This window comes from Mustela putorius, unplaced genomic scaffold (assembly GCF_011764305.1).
Source record: "Mustela putorius furo isolate JIRA1106 unplaced genomic scaffold, ASM1176430v1.1 tig00003903_pilon_pilon_pilon, whole genome shotgun sequence".
Classification (NCBI taxonomy): domain Eukaryota; kingdom Metazoa; phylum Chordata; class Mammalia; order Carnivora; family Mustelidae; genus Mustela; species Mustela putorius.
This window is the reverse complement of record NW_025422051.1, coordinates 1,634,576-1,643,304: the sequence shown is the minus strand read 5'-3', so window position 1 is coordinate 1,643,304 and position 8,729 is coordinate 1,634,576. Positions and strand designations below refer to the sequence as shown.

The following is an 8,729-nucleotide window of genomic DNA, read 5'->3' as shown; positions in this document are numbered from 1 at the left end:
TAGTCCTAGGAGCTAGGAATGGCCGAACAGGCTGGGGCTGACCCACCCGTCTCCGCTGGTGCAAAGCACGACCACCAGAGGGAGCAGCTGTGCCTGGCCCTTCCTAATGGAAGCACACACCTCTAGGAAACACCATTGTCCCTCAGCAACAGTGGAGCCATTCAAGCCCAGCCCTTCACCCCTACCTGTCACCAACCCCCAAACTGAGCCACTGAATGTAATAGCATCAGCCAGGGCTCGCTTGCGGATCACACCACTGTGGGACCCGGGGCACCAGTGTATTGGGCAGGTATGTGTTACCTTGATTTCCAGTGGAGAGTCAAGCATGTCTGGCCCCTTGGGTGGGTACCGCTGTGGTGGGGTCTTCTTGGCGGGGGTGGGGGGGAGACCAGAACGGAATGCCCTTGACGCCTTTAGCCTTTATCAATGTTCCCTGCCCCCCCTGCCCCGCTCCCGTGGTGGGCACAGCAGCAGTGGGGAGGGCGGCAGGGAAGGGGTGAGTTCTTAAACAGCTTCGGGGGCAGCGGGCAGGAAGCTGGGGCCCAGACTAAGTAAGGAAAAACATGGATTAGGTCAACAACAGATGGGGTTGTGACTTATGGGTGACTTTCAGACACATCTGGGCTATTTTACATGACGGCTGGGATTCCGGTGTGAGCAAATGTGGGCTAGAGCTGGTGAAACTCAAGCTAATGTTTAACTCCGACTCCATCTACTTGCACAAGCTGGGAAGGCCAGGGGAACTTGGTTCACATATAGATTTATGATCTGGGCCCCGAAGGGCACAGACGGCAGATGAGTGCTCACGACGGGGGTTCTTATCCACTCAGAGAGCTCAGAATGAGGGACCAAACAATGCGGCCCTTCCCTTTCACCCCTTGTACATGCCTCCCACAGTTTTTTTAGCCTAACCTGGTTGAAAATTCAGGACCCCACCAACTTCCAATTTCCTGAAGTAGCCAAATGCTGAGACTTACTCTGGTCCACAGTTCACATATGCAACTGCCTCACTTCTTCCCCATCCACGGGGAATCCTGATCAGGGATGCCATCAACCAAGAGGTCTTTTCCAATCAAGAAAAAACAGAGTGGCCCCCATTACAACTCGTGTTCTCATAATGCAGTAGAGTGGAAGCCAGACACCTCTATTTTCGCCAAATGTATATTCACACCCGGAAGTGAAGGCCCTGTCCTCTGAGACTATGAAGGTCAGGGCCCACAGCTGTATGTCATTACACACTGACCTTTCCAGGCAGGTGATCTGATACCATTTTAAAACTCTTGTATTAAAATGTATCAATTATATAGGAGAATGCATGTATCATAAGGGTACAATTCAATGCATTTCTAGGAACATAAGGGTACAATTCAATGCATTTCTAGGAAATGAACAGATCCCTGCAAACAACATCGAGGTCAAGAAACAGAACATTGCCATAGTGAGGCCCCACTTCTGCTTCCTTCTAGTCAATAATAACCCCAAAGAGGAATCCCTATCCTGACTTCTTCCACTGTAGATGTAGTACCCGAGAGTTGCTTTTTTTTTTTTTTAATATGCCTTCTATAAATGGAATTGTTCAGTTTGTATACTTTTGTGTCTGGCTTCTTTTACTCAACATTTTAGGGGCTTCAGATCTGAAGTCCTTTTGTCAAGAAAAATTCTGGGGAGTGTCACTCTTTCTGTCTAATGAGCTAAAAGTGAGAATCCATACTCCTCCTAGTGATTGCTGATATACTGAATCCATTCAAAGTGACCTAGGCCATTGCAAAGTTGGACCTTGAGAGTGTGTCTAATCTCAGGTATAAGAAGATGGTGGACAGAAAACAGTCTTCCAGAGAATCTTGGGATAATTTGCCCCAGAAATGTTGCTCTTGGGCCCTGTTCTGTTTAATAATCTTGGACCACAGCCCCAGTCCAATAGCTCCTGGATGGGATGCCTATTCTGGTAAATCCTCAAATTTATATGGGCAGCAGAGTCAATTGGAGGGCTTAATACATAGATTATTGGGTCCTGCCTCCAAAATTTATGATTTCAGTGGATCTGGGAGGTGGGACTCTAGAATTTGTATTTCTTTTTTTAATGTTTTATTTATCTATTTGACACAGAGAGAGAGAAAGACAGCAAGAGAGGGAATACAAGCAGGGGGAGTGGGAGAGGGGGAAGCAGGCTTCCTGCCAAGCAGGGAGCCCAATGCGGGGTTCGATCCCAGGGCCCTGGGATCATGACCCGAGCCAGGGGCAGACGCTTAACGACTGAGCCACCCAGGCACCCCAAGAATTTGTATTTTTAACACATTGCCTGGTGATGCCTCTGGTTCTGGGATGGAGCTTCGAGAACCAGTCATCTGTTCAGTTCGCTTTCACACTGAGGTCCTTGGAGCCCAAGGACTCTGTGAAGATGCTTCAGTGCGCACCTTGGAGAGCACCCAAAGAACAAGGAGGAGGGTACATTGGTGAAAATCAGGAACTCTTAACCCCACTTTTGACCAGAGCAGCTCCCCTGTTATTTATTTTAGATCTTGGGGTTCCAAGTAATACTTGAAGAAAAAGTTCTGCCCCTAAAATTTGTAAAAGCTGAAAATCGCAGCGCTAAGGAGCTGAATACCCTGAGGGAATGATGTATTTTAAACTACATGGGTGGTGTATCTGGGAAATAATCCACCGTGCTCTGGAGACCTGGCCTCCTGTGTGCCCTTAAACTAGATGGTCCTGGGCAGGGGGGGACTTGGTTTCCTTGGAACTTAAAGAGGTGCAGATTTATGAGGATGGAAGTGATAAGGGAAAACAATTATAAATAAGGTGCCAAGTCATATGAATAAAGAATTTTTTTTTTTTTCTGGCAAGAGAGCACACTAAGATGACATGAACAGTGTAAGGGCCTATTTAGCTAGAGCAGCTCCATCCTGGCCCTGCCCCTCCCCCTTCAGGGAACTTACTTAAAAACAAGTCCTGGAAACCAGTCCCAGGTAACAAAGCCCAAATACAAAGATGGGTCAGGCCAAGTGGAGGCATTCAGTCAGTGGGGGCACATACTGTCTCCTAGCTACCAAAGAGTACGGGCCCCGCCCTTTGGGTGACTTTTGGGCGCCCATTCTGACCAAGGTAATAGGCTAATTCAAATATCTACTATAGAGTAAATTGTAATTCAATTGGTCACTTATGTGTGACCTAGCAGGACTGTGCAGCTTTCTCTGTGTTACAATTTCATTGGTCACCTGTGCGTGGCCAGGCCCAACCACATGGCCTTTGCTCTATAAAAGCTAGTCTATAAGGCAGAGGGTGGTCGCCTCTTTGCAAGAGACGTCCCTGGCCGGTCAGTTTGATTCTTGATGCTTGGTGCGAAATAAAGCTTTGCTTGACCTTCGCTTTGTATCAGTCTCGCTCCTTTGACCATGGAGCCAACAAACAGCACTCACCAACTCTGAACATATAGTAACACGAGATACATCTCGTGTTCTTTTTTTTTTTAATTTTATTTATTTATTTGACAGACAGAGATCACAAGTAGGCAGAGAGGCAGGCAGAGAGAGAGGAGGAAGCAGGCTCCCTGCTGAGCAGAGAGCCTGATAAATACTCAATCCCAGGACCCTGGGATCATGACCTGAGCTGAAGACAGCGGCTTAACCCACTGAGCCACCCAGGCGCCCCTCCCTCTTACCTTCTTCCTTCTCATGCTCTCTATCACTCTCTTTCTCTCTCAAATAAATAAATAAAATCTTTAAAAAAAGAGAGAACTTATTTTAAAAATAACTATTGAAAGATACACTTCAGGAAGAAGGAAATTGAAATCAGGTAGAAGGGGTGAATAGGTGGCAAGGAATAGTGAACAAAAATTGGTAAATATGTGGAAATCTGAGTAAGCATTAGGTGTATGAAACAGTAATAATGTCGAATGAGCTGGAGATATAAAAACAAGCTGGCACCAAAAACATTGGAGCAAAAAACATCTAAGACAGCAGGAGGCTATTAATATTTAAAGCATTTTAAAGCTCTCGTATTGTTTGTGAGAAAGGTATGGGCATTGCCTGAATTCAGACCTTGTTAAGTCAAGTATAAACGTTTAAACATTTAAGGATATGGGCTTCTAATTTCTGGCAATGGCAGGCTTGGTTCTTTGGTTCGACTTGCCTGTTGAAGTAATGGAATATGCTGCATAAAATCTTTCAAAACCAATTTAAAGGCCCTGATGAGCTGATAGGACAGAGGGAAACTTCTAGGCCAAATTGAGATGAAAGCTTGTAACCACACAAGTAAGCAGAATATGGGCACCACCCCCCCACCAAAGCCAATTTGCTCTGAGGGTGTTTGCCTCCATCACTCACCTGAGCTTTGATTCAGTGGCCACACAGAGCTAGACAGGGAGAGAGGACTTAAGGCTTAGGGCCAGCCCAAGGTTGGAGTTTAATAAGAGAACCTCTCCACAATGAGCTGATACCTCCAAGGGCCTATGTCAGCCACATAAGGGCAAACCAGAATGCAACAGCCCTCTGGCCCGACAATCCTAGAGAAATTGTACAAAAGACTGCCTTGGCACCAAGCAGAAGTCTCTGCCTGGGTGGCTCAGTGGGTTAAGCCGCTGCCTTCGGCTCAGGTCATGATTTCAGGGTCCTGGGATCGAGGCCCGCATCGGGCTCTCTGCTCAGCAGGGAGCCTGCTTCCCTCTCTCTCTCTGCCTGCCTCTCCATCTACTTGTGATTTCTCTCTGTCAAGTAAATAAATAAAATCTTAAAAAAAAAAAAAGAATCTATTAAAAAAAAAAAGTAAGGGGAAAACAAGAGGAGGGGATGCATATGTCTTTTTGAATTGGTGTTTTCGTTTTCTTTGGGTAGATACCCAGTAGTGGGATTATAGGTTCATGTGGTATTTTTATTTTTAAGATTTTTATTTATTTATTTGACATGCAGAGATCACAAGTAGGCAGAGAGGCAGGCAGAGAGAGAGGGGAAAGCAGGCTCCCTGCTGAGCAGAGATCCTGATGTGGGGCTTGATCCCAAGACCCTGGGATCATGACCTGAGCCCAAGGCAGAGGCTTTAACCCACTGAGCCACCCAGGCACCCCCGGTATTTTTATTTTTAATTTTTTTGAGGAACCTCCATACTATTTTCCCCAATGACTGCACCAATTTACATTCCCACCAAGAGAGCACGAGGGTTTCTTTTTCTCTACATCCTCGCGGGCACTTGTTTCTTATGTTTTCGATTCTAGCCATTCTGACAGGTGTAAGGTGATATCTTGTTGCAATTTTGATTTGCCTTTCCATGGTGATTAATGATGTTGGACATCTTTTCATGTGTCTGTTAGTCATCTGGATGTCTTCTTTGGAAAAAATGTTTATTCAGGTCCTCTGCCCATTTGAAATTTATTAATTTATTATTTTTTAAAAAGATTCTCCAGTAAGTTTTTTTTGCAAACTATTTGGATTTTGAGTTTTATTGGCTTACATTGTTATACAGAGAAAAAATGTATGCAATTTTGAACACTGAGCTATTTATAATTTTAATATGATTTCACATATATTTTGTTTATTTCTAATTGAGCTTCAGCTCTTAAGTTTATTATAAGTATTCTTGCCACCCCACTCCACCCTGTCAACTGAGTCAAAGAGTTCAAGATACATGCACAAAACACACACGTAAACAGACACAAACAAGCCTCTTGTAAAGTAAATAAATATTTTGTGATGTAAATAACTGTTCCTTTTTGGAACTTTCTATACCCAGTTGAAGTCTTTTTTGACATTGGGATATTAACACTTATTAGACACAATCTTTATAAAGCAAGGTATTTATCTTCTTTTTTTTTTAAAGATCTTTTTTATTTTTTTATTTGTGAGAGAGGGAGAGAGAGAGCATGCACAAGCAGGGGGAAGGGTGGAGGGAGAGGGAGAAGCAGACTCCACACTGAGTAGGGAGCCCTAGGTGGGGCTCAATCCTGGGACCCTGGGATCATGACCTGAGCTGAAGGCAGATATTTAACGGACAGAGCCACCCAAGTGCCCCAAGTGTTTATTGCTTTGAAACTCAAATAATTCTTCTTCTTCTTCTTTTTTTAAAGATTTTATTTATTTATTTGAGAAAGAGAAAGGGCACAAGTGGGGGGTGGGGAGGGGGCAGAGGGAGATGGAGAAGCAGACTCCCTGCTGAGCAGGAAGCCCAGGACCCTAAGATCATGACCTGAGCGGCAGGCAGATGCTTAACCAATTGAGCCACTCAGATGCCCCTCAAATAATTCTTGAGAGGAGTATTTTTCTTATTGATCTAAAAAGAATGGTATGTGGAAGGCCAAAGAGGAAAAATCACTTCAAATGGTCAAAACAGAAGAAGACTGAAAAATAATATATTTACTAGCATAGGGAGACAGGTTTTTTTTTTTTTTTAAAGATTTTATCTATTTAAGAGGGAGAGAATGAGAGAGAGAGAGCGCGCACACTCACAAGAGGGATAAGGTCAGAGGGAGAAGCAGAATCCCTGCCAAGCAGGGAGCCCAATACGGGACTTGATCCCAGGACTCCGGGATCATGACCTGAGCTGAAGTCAGTCTATTAACCAACTGAGCCACCCAGGCGCCCCACAGGGAGAAAAATTTTAAGTATAGATTCTATTGATAATACTGATATTCAAAGGAATAGCTTTGGATTCATTGTCAAAACTCAGATTTTTCTCGGTCAGTTAAGGCCAAGAGTGTTGGTTTTATTTAGGAAGATACATTAAGTCTTTGAAGTAAGAATGATTGGGTTGTACAACTTAGTTTCTATGTAAGTGAAAGAATATACAAGGTATCAAATATAAACAATAGTGTAGCAAGAAAATAAACTAGCAGAAACAGTTACTCAACCAATAGCAATAATTAAGACCACCATTTGAAAGAAGACATCCTCTACACAAAGAATAAAAACATACTGTTAAAAGATTTTACAGCACACAACTGGATTCAATCCTAATTCATAACTGTTGCACTTCTTTCTTCTTCAGTATGAGAAGTCCCATGTTGTCTTCTGTCAATTCCTTGTGTTGATTACGTGAACCATCACAGGCAGGAAAGTCTTTGAACACTAAAACTCACAATAAGCTGTTTTAGTAAGACACAAATCTTTGGGGCACCTGGATGACTCATTCGGTTTAGTATCTGCCTTCAGCTCAGGTCACGATCTCAGGATCCTGGGATCGAGTTCTGCATGTGGGTCTATGCTCAGTGGAGAGTCTGCTTCCCCCTCTCCCTCTGTACTCTCTCTCTCACTCTCAATTAAAACAAAACAAAACAAAAAACTTAGAAAAAAAAGACACAAGTCTTCATCATTTTGGGACTTTCCTTTTGTATATTAAGATGAATCAAGCTATCCTTCTGTCATTTTAATTCTGGAGGAATGGACAAATTGCAAGATAGCCAAGTAGTACAAGTGCACCAACGAAAGGCAATAATCGAAGCCATTCTAAAACTCTGAGCTGGGTGAACCTGGTAATGCTCTCGGGATGGGAGCTGTTTTAAAGATTTTTTTTTAAGATTTATTTAAGAGAGGGAGAGAGAAAGAGAGAGCACACAGAGGGGTGGAAGGAGAGAAGCAGACTCCCCGCTGAGTGTGACCTGAGATTGTGTCCCCCATGAGATTGTGACCTGAGCCAAAATCAAGAGTGGGAGGCTTAACTGGCTGAGCCACCCAGACGCCCCTGGGGAGCTGCTTTAGCTACACAGGGAGCAGCACCTTCATGATAGGGGCCATGCTTTCCAGTACTGTCCTTGACAGCAACATCTACTCCTCTCCAGCCACCTGCCCCCCACTCTCCAGTGCAGCTGCTGGGTCTGCAGGGGGAGAACAGAAGTGGCAGGCATGCATCCTGGTCAGGGCTCTGGAGCAGGCAGATCTCTGCCCATTTTTAATGAGATTATTTGGGTTTTTTGGTGTGAAGTTCTGTAGGTTCTTTATATATTGTAGCTATAAACCCCTTATCAGCTCTATCATCTGCAAATATCTTTTCCCATTAAGTAGGTTGTTTTTGTGTTTTGTTGGATAGTTTCCTTCTCTGTGCAGAAGCTTTTTACTATATGCATCACAGCACTATTTATAATAGTCAAGATATGGAAGCAGCCCAAGTGTCCATTGATAAATGAATGGAAAAAGAAGAAGGCATATATATATGAAATGGAACATCATATATATATGAGATGGAATATCATGCAGCCATAAAAGGATGAAATCTTGCCATTTGCAGCAATATGGATGGAGCTAGAGGGCGTTATGCCAAATGAAATAAATCAGGCAGAGAAAGACAAATACCATATGACCTCACTTGTATGTGGAATCTAAAAAATAAAACAAATGAATGAACAAACAGAATCAGATCTATAAACACAGGGAACAAACTGATGGTTGTCAGAAGAGAGGAGCATGGGGGATGGGCAAAAATAGATGAAAGAGAGTGGGAGATACAGGCTTCCAGTTAGGGGATGAATAATTCATGGGATAAAAGGTACAGCAAAGGGAATAAGGTTAATCATATTTTACACACACCATATATATTTCCTAGCACCCAAGTATTAATACATGCATTTTTTTTTCAAGCGTAGTTGGAATACTAACCACATTCTAGGCTAGAAAACAAGTCTCAATACATACATGGCATTAGTTTCATTCAGAGTACCTTCCCTGATTACAATGAAATTGAGTTAGAACTAAAAAGCAACCATAACAGCAAAAACTTATAAAAAGTTCTTTGGAATGTTTAAAAAACAC

General features: G+C 43.3%; 1 pseudogene; it reads right to left on the bottom strand.

Moving 5' to 3' along the window:
* Positions 1 to 6,942: 6,942 nt before the first annotated feature.
* Positions 6,943 to 7,832, bottom strand: LOC101683374 (annotated as a pseudogene).
* Between the last annotated feature and the right edge of the window lie 897 nt (positions 7,833 to 8,729).